This window comes from Triticum urartu, chromosome 5 (genome assembly GCF_003073215.2).
Source record: "Triticum urartu cultivar G1812 chromosome 5, Tu2.1, whole genome shotgun sequence".
NCBI lineage: Eukaryota > Viridiplantae > Streptophyta > Magnoliopsida > Poales > Poaceae > Triticum > Triticum urartu.
In genome coordinates this window covers 597,670,122-597,689,862 of record NC_053026.1, presented here as the reverse complement: position 1 = coordinate 597,689,862, position 19,741 = coordinate 597,670,122, and the positions used below count along the sequence as shown (strand labels likewise).

Sequence of the window (19,741 nt, the reverse complement as noted above, 5' to 3'; positions counted from 1 at the left end):
AAAACTTAGAGGAATTTGAAAAATAATAACCAAGTTTCACAGGCAAGCTACATGTCAGTCGAATAAGAAGAGGAGGCATCTGGAAACAATAGCTTCCTGGCTGGCTTGCCTGTACGCAAGACTTGCTAGACATAAGTGAGCCATAGTCATAGCTAAGTGCGCTAACGCTCAAGAGGTTGGAGCATGCAATGTCCATCGTTTATCGTCTACGGTAAAATACCATGAGAATATGGACAAAGCCAGCACACAATGATCCTCGACGGCTGTTAAGTGTAACGCCCCGGATGCAGCACTGGTGCAAGAAACGCAGCCACATGACACTAATATTTTGATAGTCATACTTAAACAGCAGCAAACTGTACTGTTTTCAGAGGTAACAACAGCAAATCCATTACAAAATCATTGGATACCCTACTACAACAGCAGCAAGTCCATTGAATAGGCTATATACAACAACAGCAAAATCATTGTAAATACAAATTTATCACAATACAATACTACGCTGCTGAATACATGAGCAAATCCACTGAATGCAGGAGCAAGAACATACCTTGCACTTGAGGCGGACGGGTAGGCAGTAGGTAGGTCAACGGCTACCGGTCGTCTGCGGTGGACGTCGAGCAAGGTGAGATGCGGTCGTCGGCTCGTGACTATTTTAAACCAAGCCAACAACAGCAGTCCACGCCAAACCCATAAGCAGCTGACAAATTCAGAAAGGTAGCAGTCCACGCCAAACCCATAAGCAGCTGACAAATTCAGAAAGGCACAAAAAACTCGCAGGAATCTAGGCCACACGGCAACAAAATACCAAGGATCCAAGTAGATCCCCTAATCCATCCATAAAAACCCTACCATATCCAGCGAGGAGAACCTAATGCATCCAAAAAAACATTAGCCAGATCTGAGCAGCCAACACATCTAAGAAACCACTGAAGCATCACATACATTTGTCTGCTAGATAGGAAGGAAAAAGACGAGCTCACCAACCAGAAGCCTTCCAACCTCTCGACGCAGTAGCAACGAGCAAGATGGTCGAAGCCTCGACGAACGGTACAAACGGTGGCTCTTGATAACCTGCAAATATCTCACGTGAGACCCTGACCAAACCTAAAGCAACGAAGCAAATCAACCATGACAACTGACTCACCCAGGCACGCGTACGTAGGAGCCATCACGGAACGAGACCCTCGAGCTCGGCCATGGCCGCCTCCGTGCTCACCAACGCGCCATTGCGCCTGGATCCGGTGCGCCCCTCAACCCTCGATTTGGAAGCATGGACAGGGTAAAAACGGCTATTCATTGGATCTAAATAATTTGATGCACAGTGGACTACATAGCAAGCATCGACATGGCTAAAAGGATTATTCAACTACAAATCACATGGCATATATCAAAGACAGATCCAAGCAAAGGGGGCTCACCTTGCTAGCAGCCGGCTCGTCGGCGCACGTGGCCGGCGCGTCGAGCCGCTCCATGTTTCATGGTACAAGTAAAAGCTTGTCGTGCTTATCAAGAGGAAGACATAATGGATCTCTGTAAAGGCAAGGCACCAACACAGGTACACATCACATAGGCTCCTGAAAAAAAGAAACCATGCTTAACAATAACACAAGTGGGAATCAAGCAAGTTGCAATATTCATGGCTCCTTTTGGGGCAAAATCAGTACATCTTCAGCCGAAGCAAAGAAAACACACACATATATGCATACATATGTATCTTAGCTAGCACCTCTACCCATACACAGACATAGAGCAGAATCCGGCCAACAAGCCAAGCAAGGCAACAAACATGTGCTCTGTAAATATTTAGCTAGATCCAAGGCCTTCCTTGGCAGCAAGGTACAAACAAATCAAGAAAGACAAAGAAAAATCTCTTCTTTGGAACCTAGCTAAATCTGATAATCTCCTCCACAAGAAGAAAACAAAAAATTGCTAATCCCTCTCCTCAAGGTAGACTGCAGCACACAAGATTACATCTCAGAGGGGTAGAATACCAACCTGCGGCTGGATGTCACACCCAGTACTCTCCGTTCCCTACCATACTGAGCTGCAAAAAAGGGGATCAGCAGTGGAGAGGGGCTGGCGCGCACACCCGGCGATGCCCTCCCTCTCTGGCCGCTTCCTTCACAGCGGGAGGATGGCCTGGCCGAGCGGCGGCGGCGGCAGCCGGCGAGGGCGGGCCTAGGTTTTGAACGGGGGGAGAGAGGCGAGGCGGAGGGAAGAGGAGAGGGGTACGCGCGAGTGGGAGAGGAGCGACGGCTAGGTCACACCCATATGCCATGACTGGCTATTTTTCGCCCATGTGAAACGACCATCGACGGCCTCCCAGTTTTACGTGCGGTGGCACGACCGGGAGGTAACTCCTCATTCAACCCATGCTACAGGGGGACGGGATTAGATCAGACGGACGAGGTCTTCCAGCGGCTCGATCCGACGGCCGGAACTCCATCAAGCAACTCGATCGGACGGAGGCCCAAATCGCTGAGGAGCCAGATGTTCCGTCTGGATTCGTTTTTCTGGACTAGATCGGAATCACGCCTTGACGCGAGGGTGCCGGTCCAATGTTTTGGTCAAGCAAGTAATGTTGAGTTAGTAGGAACCCAGATTCAGCATATGCATTCATACAAGACAATTTCCAAGGATTCATGAAATAGGGATTTCATAATCTGAAACATCAGTTACTGCATCAGTCAGTACATACCAGGAAAAAACATAAGAACAATACACTTCCTACCAAAACATATGTATCCTCTAAAATCAGAATTGACATGGACAAACAAAGGAATTGTTGACGAACAACACTTGGACGAAGCAAATCATTCTAAGCCTACAATTGATAAGGTGGCTGAGAACACATATACCTGCCACGCTACTCTGTACCGGCCAGCTGCTGAGTGATGTATTTAAATAGGGATCTCACAATCTGCAACGATAGTTAAGAAAGATTTCAAAAAGAAGAGCAAGGGTATTACTAATGGCAGGGGGCAAGCATTATTGGCTTCTTGGCAGTCGCTTAATATGTCAATCTTTTGATCGTCATCTTCAACCTCCTTACAGTCTGGACATCTTCTCCTTTAAATCACTTGAAAATGGTCTTCAAATAGCATTGCCCACGAAGATATGCATCACTACCGCAAGCCACGCCGATGCATACACCACAAGAAGGAGCAGCACCACATTCTCGCCCGTCTCTGCGGTGTCACGGTTGTGCCTGTCCTGCGAAGCGCCGAGGAGTGACGGCAACCTAGGTTAGGATCGGCAGCGGCACGAGAACCACGACGGTAAGATAAATAGGGAAGGACAGGTGCACGAAAGAGGCGGGTCAAAGCAGCGAGGAGGTACCTTGAGGACGGTGCTACCCGACCTCCTCCTCCTTGATGACGAGGAAGCACCAAGGGCAGCTTGATGCTTGCCGGTGGCCTCCCTGATGAATTGGAGCCGAGCACTACGAGGTCAAAGGTGCATCACCTCATGCTTCTCCCGCTGAGCACCGAGGAGAGGGAGGCCAGCTTGGGAGCGAAAGAGCCAGAAGTTGAATACATGTAAGCAATCAACCAAGGAATGAGATGCTATATGTGAATAATATACAAATGAGGAGATGCTATATAAATGACCTGTAGCGCGCCTTGCCCTGCGGTGCTGGGGCAGACTGTTGTGCCTAAGCATGTGTGCCAGCCAGGCAGAAGCATTTATCCTGATTAATAACAATAGTAGTTGAGCTGCTATTGCGTCGCCAGGTTCTGTTTGCACACAGTAGAAGGGAACCAGAAATATTATATCAGCCTTGCTCGTTTTTGTAAAGCGTGGAACAAAGAAACTGGCCTTTTACTGTGTCTATATGGTCCTACCTGGTCCCCTCGAGTTGAAAACAAAAGAAATACGCTCCAGGCCTTCGTATCAATATAGAGAAGCTGAGCCTAAGTGTATAAATTACGAACGTTTGTTCTGCTACATCAAAAATAGAAGGATCAGTATGGTCGTGTACTTGGAATTGTAAAGACAAATTTAAAAGTATCTGCTGCTGATAAAAAAATTATAACAAGATTTGGTGAAATGTCAGTAGGCTCTTAGGATCAGGGCAACAGTCTTCGGCGTCTAAAAGTCTCTTGTTTGTAATTACACAAAAATGGAGTTTCATTTGTTTGTAATTACACAAAAATGCAGTTTCCTTTGTTTTTTCCACATACGCAAAAATGGAGTTTCCTTTGTTTTTCTACATAAACAAAAATGGAGTTTGCTAATGCAATCACATGTAGCAGAGTTGTTCAATCAATGGACAGGGGGGAATGATATATACACTAAGCACCACAAAGTCGTGTAACAAAAAACAGAGGAAAAACTGAAGGAAGAGGCAAAGATGGCCTTAACTTCACAGGAGAGGTAGACATGCCTTTGCCGGGAGAGGAGCAGGGTAGCAGTCATTGCCGTCGCCGGCAGGAGGTGTCTCTAGTGAGAAAAGACATGGAAGCAAGCTGGAGATTCACGACTCAGCTACAATGAACTCCATTAAAATCCTTTGAAGCATCCAATTGCCGCAGCAGACCTAGAGGAAAATAGCCCAATTAGCTCACCCGCTCACCAAAAATAAGAAATGGAGGGAAAGAGATCCAAGAACACAAACCTACACTAGAATGGGTGAGTGGATAAGAAGCATAAACATGTAGCAATACAATAAGCCTCTGAAGGAGACATGGCGGCTCAGCGGTGACGGCAAGAGAGATGGGCCGCTGGCTAGCATCCTCTTCAGTCTCAGCATAGTACCTACAAAGAAATGTACCCCTTTAGAAATACCGAACCATTACAAATGCAGCCTCCCATAAAAATATAACCCTCTTCTGATAATAACAAAAATTCTAGTAAATACATATTTCATTAGCAAGAGAACGGGCAACCTCTTTGTTTGTTGATAGCTTAGCAGGCTCCAAAAGCAGGGAAAACTGTTGTTGGTTGATAGCTTGTAAGTCACTAAAGGTAGCTTGAGGTCCCCACACAAAAATTAAGTCCTCTGAGATCACATAAGAAACATAATATAAATTTCAAATATTTACAAATAAAGTCGCAGTTTGGTTTGGTCTGTTCCCTTGAAAGAAAATTGTAATGCCCATCTCAGCATTAGTAATACAAATCCATCTTTCAACAATTAAGTACAAAATAATATATTCAACTATCTGAGCATAGTTCTCAGGAAGAATACTTGTTGTGTGGGATGGATCAGTGAGTAAGAAACAGAACAAATAATATTAAGATAACTATGATGCATCTCAATTCAGATGGGCCACTGACCAAAGGGTTATAAGCATTGCAATATTATATACTGACCAAATTAGTATTGCTCAGTATAAACGTAAGGCCTCTTGTTTAGGACAAAGGATAAATATTTGATATATCACAGGAAATGTAGCATGATATAATAGTATCAGGAGTACATAGATTTCACAGAGGTCTATTTTTAAAATGGCCACAACTGCAAAATTCCCTCTCGAGATCCCCAATGCTTCTGGTCACAGGGCGGCGGCTGCGCCTCCGGAGAGAAAATAAATAAATTCCCGCACTTAAAGAAAGCAAAGAAATCAAAAAACAGTTTTGCAATGGTTTCTGCGCTAATTCAGTTTGTGCGCGAAAACTCATTTTCTATGCTAAAACAGAGTGTATCTAAATATTCAGTATCTAAACTAAAGAATATTTGTGGAATAGCTGAACTTCTAAACTTACACGTAGATCAACGGTAAATGGTCAGTCTTTTCAGTTCCTATTCTAATTCATTTTCTGCACTAAAACAGAGTATATGTGAATGTCCGGTATCTGAACTATCGAAGGTTTGTGGAGCATCTGAATTTTTAAACTTAAACTGAGATCAAAAGTAAAGGTTCAGTCTTTTCAGTTTCTCTACTAATTCAGTTTGTGCACTAAAATTCATTTTCTGCACTAAAACAGAATACAACTAAAGATTCAGTTTCTGAACTATAGAAGGTTTGTGGAACAGCTGATTTTTTAAACTTAAACAGAGATCAAAAAGTAAGGGTTCAATCTTTTCAGTTAAACAAAGATCAAATATACAATCCTTTCAGTTCAATATAGATCAAATGTTCAGTTTTGGCTAACATACTGGTCACATGTACTCAATTATTTCCCTAAGACAGATTCATATGAGTTCTTCTACATGAACAGAGCACATGTTCAGATCAACACAAACAGGAACAAAACCCTAGGCATGCTTAAAAAATAAGCCTCGATACCATAATTTAACATCATTCCATTGTCATATACATGAAAGCCACAACAGAGCTGACGCAATCGACCTTGATCATAGATGGGAAAGACCCTACTGATTAAAGCATTGCGCTACAAACACCTACATTTCACTTACATATGTAATTCACAGCTTGTAGACACACAACTTGTAGACACGTATAGAAAAGAGATTAGGCTAATCAGGAGGAAGAGAGAAGTGTGGGTACCTGCAAGAAAGCTTACTGGCATGACTCATATCAGAAATCCTCCTCTGAACTCATGAAGAACCAATAGCATTGCGAACCATCGCTTATCCCAGAATAATAAAGTGCAACTTACTCTTAACAATATTAGATCAAGGACCAACAACAAACAATAAAAGATCAAGAACAACGTATATGCAACAAAGGTATGAGAGAGAAGAAATCTTTACATAAGACGGCTATAGACACTGGAGCATAAATAAGCAACACCTTTAAATACAAATAAAAAGGGTTCAGGGTTCCATGCATAGTGGGCTTATATTCGCCTTTCCTCGATCATATAATCTACCCCCATCATCTCCTATCGCCAGATCAATCTGTTTATACAGTGGAGCTGCCCTGGTTATCACTCAACAAGAATGACCATCCAAGGACAGAACAATAAGTATCACAGGATCAAAAAGGATTCTATAGACAAGGAAGGATCCAACTTGATACCCACAGGTGCCTCGATTGCTCAAAGGCACACTTATTTCAGCCATGGCTAATCATCATCGCCCTAGCAAGAATGGCTTCCGACCGACGGGGCACGTGATTCAAACGCGGTGCCACGAGATATCTCACCGTGGGAGTAACTATTCATTGCTATAGGAGCTCGGGCTCGATCCAACGGCCGAGATCAATCCGGATCGAGATCCGACGGCCAGAATCGCATCAGGAAATCGATCCGACGGCCAGAAGTGCCTGAGATCCGAGGAGCCAGGGAACTTGCCGCGGGTCTTATTTCTGGATGGATCACCAGATCAATATGTTCTTACGAGGGTGAAACTACCTTGGTTATCACTCATCAGAAATGATCATCCAAGGACAGAGCCACTAAAATAAGAATGTGATCAAAACAGTTCAAAGAAACGAGGGAGGATCCAAATTAATACCCACAAGTGCCTCGATTACTCGAGAGCATGCCTATATCATCCATAACTGATCATCATAGCCTGGCCATGCCCCATACAATAGCCTAAGCAGAGCAGGGGAAGATGGAGCTCACCGAGGGAGGTTGTAGCCAAGGCAGTACTCAGTGGGCACCGGGGTTTCGCCTGAACGCCGTCCAACCGGTGAGGAACCACGTCTGAGTTGCGCCTTGCACCATCCCACCGACAAGCACGAACGGCAATGGCACCAAGCGGCCAAGGAAGATTCAGATTGGGGGGGGGAGGGGGGAGGGGGGAGAGACAGAGAGAAGGGAACGAAGGGGGCGAACGAGAAGCGAGCCAACCGCCCTCCCCTACCACATAGCCGCACGGAGCCAACCACCGTCCACCACGCACGCGGCCTGGACAGGAAATGACGAAAAAGCCCTCGGCGGGGGGCAAGATTTACGTGCGGTGGCACGAGATATTTACCGCAGGCGCGCGCACGACTGGACGCACAGGCTGCACCCGCACACCTGCTCGCTGACGGGCGCGGCCCACCCGCCGGGACCCCCTAGGTCAGCGACAACCAGTCAAACGGAAGGAGTAATCGACGAGACGAGCCAAACAGGATCAACCATGCTACAGGAGAGGGGGATTCGATCCGACGGCCGACGTCCTTCCACTGCTCGATCGGACGCCTAGAAACCCATCAAGCAAATTGATACGACGACCAAAATGCGCTAATTGCTGAGAGCGCCGGTGGCTCCCTTCGTCTCATATTTCTGGATAAAGCAGGGCAATAATCCAGTTATCTTTGATCAAGATCAAGAAATGAATTAGTTTTCCCAGCTAGCCACTATAATTCTGCAACCAACAGACCATTGTTTCCGGAATGTAGCAGCAATCATGTAAACAAAGTGCGACTAAATATAGTATAGCAGAACAACGAACTATCCGTAGGTACACAACAACCTAAAAATGGCATCCAGCAGGGCAACCTAAAAAAGTAACTAAGCTCATGAGCAACCCGTAGCAACAATAACAACAGTTCCAACAACAATATCCTAGGATAACATCATACAAAAGAAAAAAGATCGAGCGTGCGCATAGAAAGGCATGAAGGAAGCGACAAGAATAGAGTAGCACCTGAGCTGGTACCAGCCACCAACATCCAAGATCATGAGACAACCACAAGCAACAACAACAGCAGTCCCGGATGTGTAAACATATTGCAGAACAATACCAGAAGTGCATCTGAAAAATGGATTAGAGATTTTAACAATACGGACATGCAGTTCCCAATAAATTAAGCTCCTGTAGCAGGTGATGGTGCCGGTCAACATTGTTCACAATACAGATATGAAAAACGAAGAAATAAATTAAGGCATAAGACTAAACTATGACATTCCCATTCAGCATTCTATTATACTGTTAAGAATGCCATTGGTCTGCTTGGCCTAGCATGGCGAGAACATCTGAACTGCTATAGATTCAAAGATATGTGCAAAAAATAAATATCAAAGGAAGCCTCATGAACTGTTTGTAAGCCTGCAATTGTAGGCTTTACTCTTATAATTATTAAATTGCCTAAATACAAAATAAAATGTTGAATCATCTGATGTACAAAGCTAAAGATAAGTATCAGAGGAGGTATAATCAGTATGCAGTATTATCACGGTGCTAGATACTACTATTCCAAAACACCAAAACATAGAAAATACACCTAGAGGAATTCTACCTGAATTAGTATCACCCATGTGGAACACACCTAGAAGTTGAATCTTTTGAGTTTTTATTTACCTTGAGCTATCTCCTCTTGTTGTAGTTGGGGCATGAAGAGTTTATCCTTCAAAAAAAAACTGAACATGTCTCCTGCAATGAGATAGCCTTTTTCATTAACCTATGATTTCCATAAAGAGCATATAGTTAAGAATGCAGGGTGGCACAACAGAAGGAAATGAAGAACCTGTAATATAATGATGATGACAGCCACAACCAACAATGTGAGTAAGATGGATAGCAAACTTAATGAACGTGGCAGCGGCCTATGCAGCCAATGCAAAACCTGTGTCGAAGTTGGGTTCATATATATCCTCCTAATCCTAAGCACATAAAGATGTGATTTGAACAATGGCTGACAGATCGCTCAAAGTTCAAGTGCATTGTTCAGCACCAGCTCTCAATAATTTGTGCCTAATCCTGTACTAATTATATACCTTGTGGATTTACATACTTGAGGATACACCAAATCCATAAATGAAACAAGATTGCATAAAAAAGAGCATATATAAGTGAAGAAGAATGTAACCTTGTAACTATATTTGAGGTAAATTTGAGCAGTTCCACTAAGCTTCATAGGCAAAGTATACATCCAATGCCTAATTAGCACTCCCACTTCCCATACATAATCAGGAGCAAGGCCAAGGATTGATGACCAAATCCCTCTATCGAAAAAGGATGCTCTGCGCTAGCTCCATGAATAAATGAGTACTCGTCCATGCCATTTTAACCTGTCACACACCAACAATATGGAAGATAAAACATTTAGCTTTAGGAAAATGGATTATTACATGGGTGAAATTAATTACTAACAACTACAACCATGTTATATTTATTATCATGTTCAAGGTAAGTAACTTAGCAAGCCAGTGCCAAACCTTTCCCTTCCCTTGTCACCACTTATAAGGACAAATCAGGCAGCACAAAAAAAAGGTAACAAAAACATAGGAATCTAGGCAGACCACAACAACCTCCTACACAACAACAACAATATCCGAGCACCTAATGCATCCCAGCACCAGACAAATTAAGAAAGGCAACAAAAATCTACCCCGGATATAGCCACGAGGCCTAATCTCCTGTAAAGCAACAACAAATACCAGGGATCCAAACAGAACCGAGCACCTAATCCATTCAAAGGAATCCAATCAGAACCAGGATCGAGCAACCAATGCATCCAAGAAAAAGATTCGGGCAGTCAACACATCCAAAAAGCTACAGGAGCTGCACATCACAACTAATAGCTCTGCTAGACAGGAAGGAAAAGGAAGAGCTCGCCAACCACGAACCTTGCAACATCTCGACACGGCAACGGGCAGCAGGCTGACCGAAGCTTCGACAAACGGAACAAACAACAACTACAGAGGACCTGCAATGATAAATCTGACACAAAATCAATGTAAACACGAAAACCTAGAACCGAAAGATAAGATAGACCAGCATCTCTAGGCAAGAGAATGGATCACCTAGGCGTCGTCGGAGTGGATGTGCTTGGAGAACCGACGCCGGCGGAGGTTGTGTCGCGCCAGGGAGCACCGACGCCGGCGGCGGCCTTGTCGCGCTGCGCCTCGTCGGCGCTGAAGGGTGCTCCAGCACCATGCACGAAGCAGGGGCTTGACGCGTGGGATTGGGGTTCGGTGTCGCCCTGGGCCTTCTCTCCGCCGAAGGGCACTCCGGCAGCGTCGATGGATCAGGGGTTGGAGGTGCGGGATCGGAAGCCGGCGTGGTGCAGAGGAGAGGAAGAGGAGAACGCACGCGGGGGAAGTCGAGGAGGACGAGCGGCGGCGGCGTGAGGAGGCCGAGGGCAGCGAGCGCTGCGGCGCCATGGATTGGGTTCCGGGGGAAGATTCAGATTGAGGGGGAGGGGGAGGAGAGACAGAGGGAAGGGAACGAAGGGGCGAACGAGAAGTGAGCCAGCTGCACAGAGCCAACCACCGTCCACCACGCACGCGACCTGGACAGGAAATGACGAAAAAGCCCTCGGCGGGGGGCAAGATTTACGTGCGGTGGCACGGGATATTTACCGCAGGCGCGCGCATGACTGAACGCACAGGCTGCACCCGCACACCCGCTCGCTGACGGGCGCGGCCCACCCGCCGGGACCCCACGGGTTAGCGACAACTGGTCAAACGGAAGGAGTAATCGACGGCGCGAACCAGACGGGATCAACCATGCTACAGGGGAGGGGGGTTTGATCCGACGGACGAGATCTGCCAGCGGCTCGATCCGACGGCCAGAACTCCATCAAGCAAACCGATCAGACGGCCAGGAGGCGCTAATCGCTGAGGAGCCAGGGAGTTCGAGCGGATTCGTTTTTCTGGATACTCGATAGTGACATCGAGGGTTGGAGTGCAAACCTAGAAGTAGAAGGTGAGGGAGATTAGTGGGGATACTTATATTATGAGTCAATTACACTGTAGGTGCTAGAACTTGACATAGATAATCATTTTAATGCTAGAACTTGTGGTGTACATATAAGTGGTTCGATAACTTGGTTTGACGGTGCAAATACGGTGTTATATAAGCCTGCTGCGTTGCCAGCTCAGCGTGAGGCCTGCTGTCAGTGAGACGAAGGGGAGGGCATGGCGTGTGGTTTGTCTTTTTGCGACAAACCCCTTGAATTTTTTTCTCTCACGAAAAGGTTGCTCCAGAGAAATTGTACATAAAATGAAAATGCTAGTCATGAGATTCAAACACACGACGTACAGATTACCTGCGCAGTTGGCTATCCAGCACAACGAGTCGGATTTGACAACACATTAAGATATATATAACCTTTATATACTTTAGGGTGAACAATATAAATTAAGAACTTTAATCCCATAAAAAAAATACAACAAGTTAAATACCCGGGCATACCACCCCACCACAAGACGTCTCTTGTTAAAAAAGTATACTTACGCTATGCATAATTCAAAAGGTTCATGTCATTGTAAAGAGAAATCATGTGTTATTTTAAAACATATTCATACAATTTAAAATATTTATGAATTATAAAAATTCTTTATAAGATTTAAATATTACACAATCAGAATCTGCAATCCGATGGCACAGTAGGCTCATATTTATTTTTCATACATATTTTATATTTAGTTTTACTTAGAAATATGTAAAAAAAATCAGAAATCACAAAAAATTTATAAAAACACATGAACTCTTTTTAAAATAACCTAAAATTTTCTTAAACCATGATCACTTTTATATACTACATGAATATGATATTGAAAATCAGGAAAAAGATTAACATGTATACGAATTTATTTAAATATATAAAAGATCTAAAAGTAATTTAATATTTTCTTAAAATGTGAACACGTTTTAAATCATAGTTTTTTAATTTCATAAGTTAATTATCGGTTTTTGTTAAATTTAGTACGGCGATATGTTTTGATGTTAGATGAACATTTTTAATGTAATTCATTTTATTTATATGTATATTATTTATAACACATCATTATAATTACAAAATTTTAAAATGCGAAAAAGTAAAATGTTGAAATTGTCCGCACTGACTACAATTCAGTTTAGCCGCACAATCATTTTGTGTTATAGTCATAAAATTGAATTATATGGATTTTGTTAAATTAGTACATGGATATGTTTTGATGTCATATGAACATTTTCAATGTAATTTATTTATTTATATGTATATTATTTGTATCACATGATTATGGTTTACATAATTTTTACAAAAATTAAAAAATGGAAAAGATTAAAATGTTGAAAATAGTGGCGCTGACTGCAATTCAGTTTAGTCAAACGATCGCGTTGTGTTATATTCATAAAGTGTAATTGGCATCAAAATAAGTTGCAAGAAGTCTACCTAGGTGGTCTGGCTAGAACCCGCTCACGCAATCTGCACGTCGCCGGCTCAAACCTTGGCCGATCATTTTCTTTTTTGTACTTTTTCATGGAGAAAAAAATATATCAGGGGCTTTTCGCAAAAAAAACTGGCCACACACGCCCAGCCCAACGTTTTTGGCCACTGAAAGTGGGCTCCTCACCATGTGGGAACGCCAAGTCAGAGCTGCAGGCGTATATAACACCATATTTGCACCAGCAAACTAAGTTCTTGAACCACTTATATATACATCACAAGATCTAGCACTAAAGTGACTATTTATGTCAAATTGTAGCACCAGTGGTGTAATTGACTCTTATATTATCTATATGCCTGCCATTACCTGGTTCGAGTCTTGGTTGTAGCGGTTAGTGAGTGAGCTGCTTGTAAAACAAGGTGTAAATAAATACTGGTATATGACTGAGTATACTATATATATTTGCTGTTTATATTTTGACGTTTACCTGGTTCGAGTCTTGGTTGTAGCGGCTAGTGAGTGAGCTGCTTGTAAAACTAGGTGTAAATAAATACTAGTATATGACTGAGTATACTATATATATTTGCTGTTTATATTTTGACGTTCGACAAGAAGTGGCATGAGAAGAGCTCGTGGTAGTGTAGTGACACCGTGTACATGCTGAAACTGTGATGGATTAGACTACAAAGCCGAAACTTTCTTGGATATATCTGACGAGGGTTGTCTCTCTCGGCACGGGCTATAGGTGACTTTCTCCCACACGCCCTGTCGTGGGCCGTGATGTGGAAATCCGGCGGCACCCCCTTGTCGAAGACGTTACGTACAGCTCAGCGTCGGCGACGAGGATGCGCAGCTTGCTCCGGGCGTGGATGCGGATCCCGTTTCTTTTTTTCTGAAGAAAAGAATTGGCCATGGTTCTGTTCTTTTACAGGAGAAGACGAGCAACTGACTGGCGCAAAGCAGCTATGGCCCATACGCCTATCTCTCTCGTCCTTCCTTCAGGCCCGCTGAAGCAGCGAACCTCCCAGAACGCGTGCCTCCCTTCACGCCCGCTGCCGCTGCTCTTCAGTTTTTAGTACCACCTCGCCTAGCCGAGGGGAATCGAGGGGGAGAGCAGGCTATAAGAGGAGGGCGAGGTGCTACGTTCTTTTTACTTACCTGGACGGGGTCGACGGGCGATCAAGAAGGCCCGTGGCCTGGGTCAATGGCCCACATTGCACTTGGTGGGTGTGTTGGCCCATCATCTCCCCAAGTGGGAGAATGAGCGTCATAATTTATGATAGAGGGGGTACGCGTTCGCGCGGCCCCTGCCAATTCTTCCAAATTAAATTTTGGTCCCTGGCCTGGCTTGCACACGGAGTGTGTTTTTTCCATCCAATCCTTGTCTGGTATGTTTCATCTGTTGCACAACCAGAGGGAGCCGTCATATATGATCTGGCCTTCCTGTTACAACTAAGTGAAATTCGCCGAGAAATTCACCTTTGCACCTGCAAAAACATGTACTCCGTAGATACGATTGAATAAAGTCACTACAGTCTTGAGCTTAACCTGTCAGTTGAAGCAGAGACAAGCACCCCGAATCTAAGCTTCACCCTGAAACCAAGTTGTGGTGAACTGAAAAAACAACACGCGTGCAAACTAAAACCAAACCAAACCATGCGCCCGTCCAGTAGGAGAATCCCTTGCTCACACATTGATAAGGCTTCCAACAAAATAAGAAGAATCGGCAAGGAATCAAACACCGTCTCTAACTAAGCTCTAAACACTAGAGGATGGAACTACCTGCAACAACTTCAGAGCTCCTGCCCGCCGTGAACATCTACGGCACATGCTGCAAAAAGGCCACTTTCCTGTTCAGTTCTCTGCTGGAAGAGCAATTTTTCGGAACCAGACTGGTAGAGCTGGCTTAAATAAAGATGAACAACATTTTCCATGCATGCTGAACTGCACGCTGGCTCCAGCCTCTCATATGTTCAGGCAGTGCGTTCTTTCAACATGAGAAAAGAAGAGGCCATTCATGGAACTGAAGGTACACAACACAGGAGGGTTCTGAACTTCTGATACAAGTGTGGCACAACAAGACTGCAAAATGACCAAGATGAACTATCTGCACTACATTACGCGTCCACATGAATCGTGGGATATGTTTCAGTCCCCTGAGCAGATTAAATCAATGTACAAGCAGGGCTGATTACCCATTGCAACTGCCCCAACTGACTGAATCAACAGTCTTGGTGTTCCTTTTGCGCGATTCTGTTCTAGTACGTACTATTCATTTTAAGACAAAGCACATGCTGAAGTGTGCAGAGCAGACAGGGATTAGATCAAAGCAGCCTAGAAGTTAAAACTTGTCACTCGTGGAGCAGATACGACCAAGTGTTGTGGGCTACTGCACCAAAGCGTTCTACATTAGTACAAAGCAAGTTGATGATTTTTTTTTTTTGCGAAGAAGAACACAAAGCGGACACAAATTTTAATGATAAATACGGTGACAGTTATGCCAGCCTATAATGCCTCTCTTGCTCTAGCACCTACAGTTTATGATTGCAACAAACTTTTCACAAGGAATTCGCTAAACGACCACGAAACAGCTAGCAGCCCATAAAAACATAGTAGAAAGTCGTGGATAAACGCGGGCTCTATGTGGTTTACAGAAGTCTAGTAGCCTTTATATATGGTGAACCATGATATAAAACGGCACCATACACTCATTATTCCTTAAAAATAGGTAATTCCTTCCTCCCACAAGAGTTTGTTCCGACAGTCAATTTCCATCAATTATTTCGCATGCTACATACAATTTCAAAGTCATACATGATACATGTGCAGTCATCCACAACCATTAATAAGATGGACCTGTGTAAGGTCATACCTAGCTAACTTACCGGCAACCCATTAATGGTTGGTGACTAACATAAATCGTGAGTTATGATGCAGTACATCTCTTCATCATAATCTCAAAGTGAGAGTGGTCGTCTAGCCAGTGGCCTCCACGATAAATAGTAGTATGTTATCTTCATGCTAAAGAGCAAGCCAACACGACCAAATCGTCTAACTATGTTAGAAGTGTAGCTGGAAAAACTTAGAGGAATTTGAAAAATAATAACCAAGTTTCACAGGCAAGCTACATGTCAGTCGAATAAGAAGAGGAGGCATCTGGAAACAATAGCTTCCTGGCTGGATTGCCTGTCCGCAAGACTTGCTAGACATAAGTGAGCCATAGGCATAGCTAAGTGTGCTAACGCTCAAGAGGTTGGAGCATGCAATGTCCATCGTTTATCGTCTACGGTACAACCTCACCTGTAGCGTCAAATACCATGAGAATATGGACAAAGCCAGCACACAATGATCCTCGACGGCTGTTAAGTGTAACGCTCCGGATGCAGCACTGGTGCAAGAAACGCCGAGACCACGCCATGGCAGAACGTGTAGGTGCAAAACAAGAGAAAGAGAAAGAGCAGGCCAAGGATGTTAACTGATGAAACTGAAGACAAGTCAGGCAACACCATGACGGGCAAGAATACTGAACCTGAAACCAATGAGCAGGACGGTGAGTCCCGCGGGTCAGGGAGACCAGCAGCTGACCAGCACCATCTGTAAAAGTATGCCGGTGACGAATGGTTAAATACTGACAGTAGGCCACAACTGGAAGTGTGCGCAAAGTGTATTAAGTAGCATCCAGTTCACCTATCTCGGCATCCGGTGGATCAGAACTGAACCGAAGAACCGTGACCAGGGCTAGTGCTCCTCCTCTCTGGTCGTTCCCTCTTGTAACCAGACTTGGATACTCGGTGAATCAATTGAGAGAGTAGCAATTCCGTTTGTCTGATTGAGTAGTAGCTAGGTTCGTAACATTAAGACTCAGACAGTAACCTAGCTAAAACGCTGGTTGCACCTTAACTATTTGCATGGCAGTGAGCCACAAGGGACTCAATAGTTGCTAAACTCTTTGTCATCTCGAGCAAGGTTTCCTTTCCTAGGAACCTCAACATCCTAGCGTTGTAACTACCTTCGAGCATCCAGATTGAAGCGTCCAAGCCGCATCATGGCAGAGACGGCAAAGCTTGGTAAGAACACTTGATAGTGACATCAAGGGGTTGAAGTGCAAACCAAGAAGTAGAAGGCGAGGGAGATTAGTGGGATACTTATATTATCTATGCCCGCCATCGCCCGATAGTTCTTCGCCCCCTTTTGAAGCTCCATCTGGTTCGAGTCTTGGTTGTGGCGGCTGGTCAATGGGTTGTTTGTAAAACAAGGTGTAGATAAATATATGATAGATATACTATATGACAGTACTATATATTCGCTGTTATATTTTGATGTACGATAAATAGTGACATCAGAAGAGCTCCTGTGGTATGGTAGTGATACCGTGTTCAGTATGAGGTTATACTGGAGGGAAGCTTGTTGTGCTTTACATGCTGAAACTGTAATGGGTTGGACTACAAAACTGAAACTCTTTTCCCCGCAAAAAAGAAAAAACTGAAACTCTTTTGAATATCTGACGAGGGGCTGTCTCGGCGTGGGCTACAGGTGGTGATCGCCCCGCTGGGAAACGGAGACTGAAGCGAACCTCCCAGAACGCGTGCCTCCCTTCGCCCCCGCTGCTGGTGTGCTTCGGTTTTTAGTACCACCTCGCCCAGCCGAGGAGCATCGAGAGGAAGAGCAGCCTATAAGAGTAGGGCGAGGTGCGACCTAGCTCATTACCTACCTGGACTGGGTCGACGGGCGATCAAGAAGGCCCGTGGTCTGGGTCAATGGCCCACATTGCACTTGGTGGGTGCGTTGGCCCATCATCTCCTCAAGTGGGAGAATGAACGTCATAATTTGTGATAGAGGGCGCGGCCCCTGCCAATCCTTTGAAATTTAATCTTGGTCCTTGCCAGACCTCGCCTGCTTACTAAGTCTGGTGTTACAATGCAGTGCTCCTAGTCTGGTTCATCTGTTGAACAGAACAGACAACAGTTTCTTCAGGTAGTGTGTTCTCTGAACAGAGAACAAAATTCAGTAATTGCTGGAGGGTTCTGACCAAATATATGCATCTCGTGCTGCCCGGTTGTACATTCTCACGCCCTTTACCTTCCTGTTAGCGTTACATTCAACTAGCTAAAATTTGGCTCGAACTGAACTTATGAACATGCAGAGACATGTAGATAGAGCCGATTCAACTCACTGCAGGGTTTACTTTAACTTGTTAGTTCAAGCAGAGCCATGCACCCCACACAGACTTAGCATTTCGCCGCAAAAATTCTAGACAAGAAAACCTAGCTTTAGTTCCATTCATTGAGCCTGAAACTAAACAAAACGTCAACAGCTTTACACTCAGATTTGTCACCAACCAAGGTTATCAACACCCCGCAAAATGAACCAGAGCTAAAATGAACAAACAACACCCCGCAAAACTCATAGGAAGTATGCCTCAAGCCCTCAACTCAAGAGCAGGTACACACATGCTAATCAACACAAAGCATAAGGTTCAATGCACTACATGTATGTCTTCTTGATGTTCAGGGCCAGCAACCATACGCCAAACCAAGCCAGGTGTGTTTTTTCAGTACATGTATCCTGCCATTTCGACACATGCATGCAACTTAAAAAAACAAACCATGACCCTGTAGGGGAATCCCTTTCTCACAATTGACAAACCCATAAGGGCCCCACCATGCCTCTTGAGGTAAGGCTAAACTTCAAACTTGTTAGTTCCAGCAAGATAAGAAGATTCAGTAAGTAGAGTTCAACAACATACCTAACTGATAAAGAAACACTGCCTCTCACTAAGCTCTAAACACTCAAGGATGGAACTACTCACAAAAGCTTCAGAGCTCCTGTCACCGTGAACATGTAACGACAGTAGAAAAATACTGCAAAAGAGCCACCGTTCTGTTCTGTTCTGCTCTCTGCGGGTGCCGGGAGGAGCAATTTTCCAGAACAACCTGGTAGGGAATCAGCATTTTCATGCATGTTGAGCTCCACGCTGCCTCCAGCCTCTCATGTCACACGTTCAGGCAGTGTGTTCTTTGAACGTAACAAAAGAAGAGGCCATGCATGGAACTGATACAAGTGTGGCACAGCAAAAAAGTGTGGCACAGCAAGACTGTAAAATTCCCAAGATGAGCTATCTGCACTACATTATGCCTCCAGGTGAACATGGGATATGTTTCAGTTCCCTGAGCAGAGTAAATCGATGTACAAGCAGAGCTGATTATCCATTCCAAATGCCACAATAGAGAGAATCTACATTTTGGTGTTCCTTTTGTGCGCTTCTTTCTACTATTCATTAAGACCAAGCACATGCTCAAGTGTGTAGAATGAAATTAAACCAAAGCAGCGGCAATAAATAGCACTCCCTCCGTTCCAAATTAAGTGACTCAACTTTGTATTAACTTTAGTACAAAGTTAGTACAAAGTTGAGTCATTTATTTTGAGGCGGAGGGAGTAGTATGTTACCTTCATGCTACAAAGCAAGCCAATATGTGAGCGCCCCGGCTACAGCAACCCCACTGGCAGGAGGGACCAAGCCCAACGAGCCACGACCCAATAGGGCCCGCAAGCCCAACCAACGCTTCTGCGGGCCGGAGTGGGTGACGACCCAGCCTACCGCTACTTAAGCACAAGTCACCAACCCCAGCAGGCATCCAGTGGATCACGGCGGCGGCGGCACTTGTTCTTGTTCCTTTGATCCCCTGTTCCAATTCTTGTAATCAGCCCTGTAATCGCCACCTGATACCGAATTCGTGAGCTAGTGCAATAGATCGAGATTACTCTAGAGGGTATCTAACATCTGGTATCAGAGACC

At 44.5% G+C, this 19,741-nt stretch overlaps 1 long non-coding RNA gene and 2 other non-coding genes across 3 annotated transcripts; 2 read left to right on the top strand and 1 right to left on the bottom strand.

Annotated features, from left to right (window-relative positions):
* Positions 1-217: 217 nt before the first annotated feature.
* LOC125506214 lies at positions 218-2,288 on the bottom strand. Its single transcript, XR_007282605.1, has 3 exons — positions 1,999-2,288; positions 1,148-1,577; positions 218-1,074 (listed from the first exon to the last, which is right to left on the bottom strand). It is a non-coding gene; the product is annotated as an uncharacterized LOC125506214 (long non-coding RNA).
* Positions 2,289-14,095: 11,807 nt separating this feature from the next.
* On the top strand, positions 14,096-14,256 carry LOC125511930. Its single transcript, XR_007285198.1, has one exon. It is a non-coding gene; the product is annotated as a U1 spliceosomal RNA (small nuclear RNA).
* A 3,392-nt stretch (positions 14,257-17,648) lies between these two features.
* LOC125511936 lies at positions 17,649-17,807 on the top strand. The gene has a single exon (XR_007285203.1). It is a non-coding gene; the product is annotated as a U1 spliceosomal RNA (small nuclear RNA).
* Positions 17,808-19,741: the final 1,934 nt, after the last annotated feature.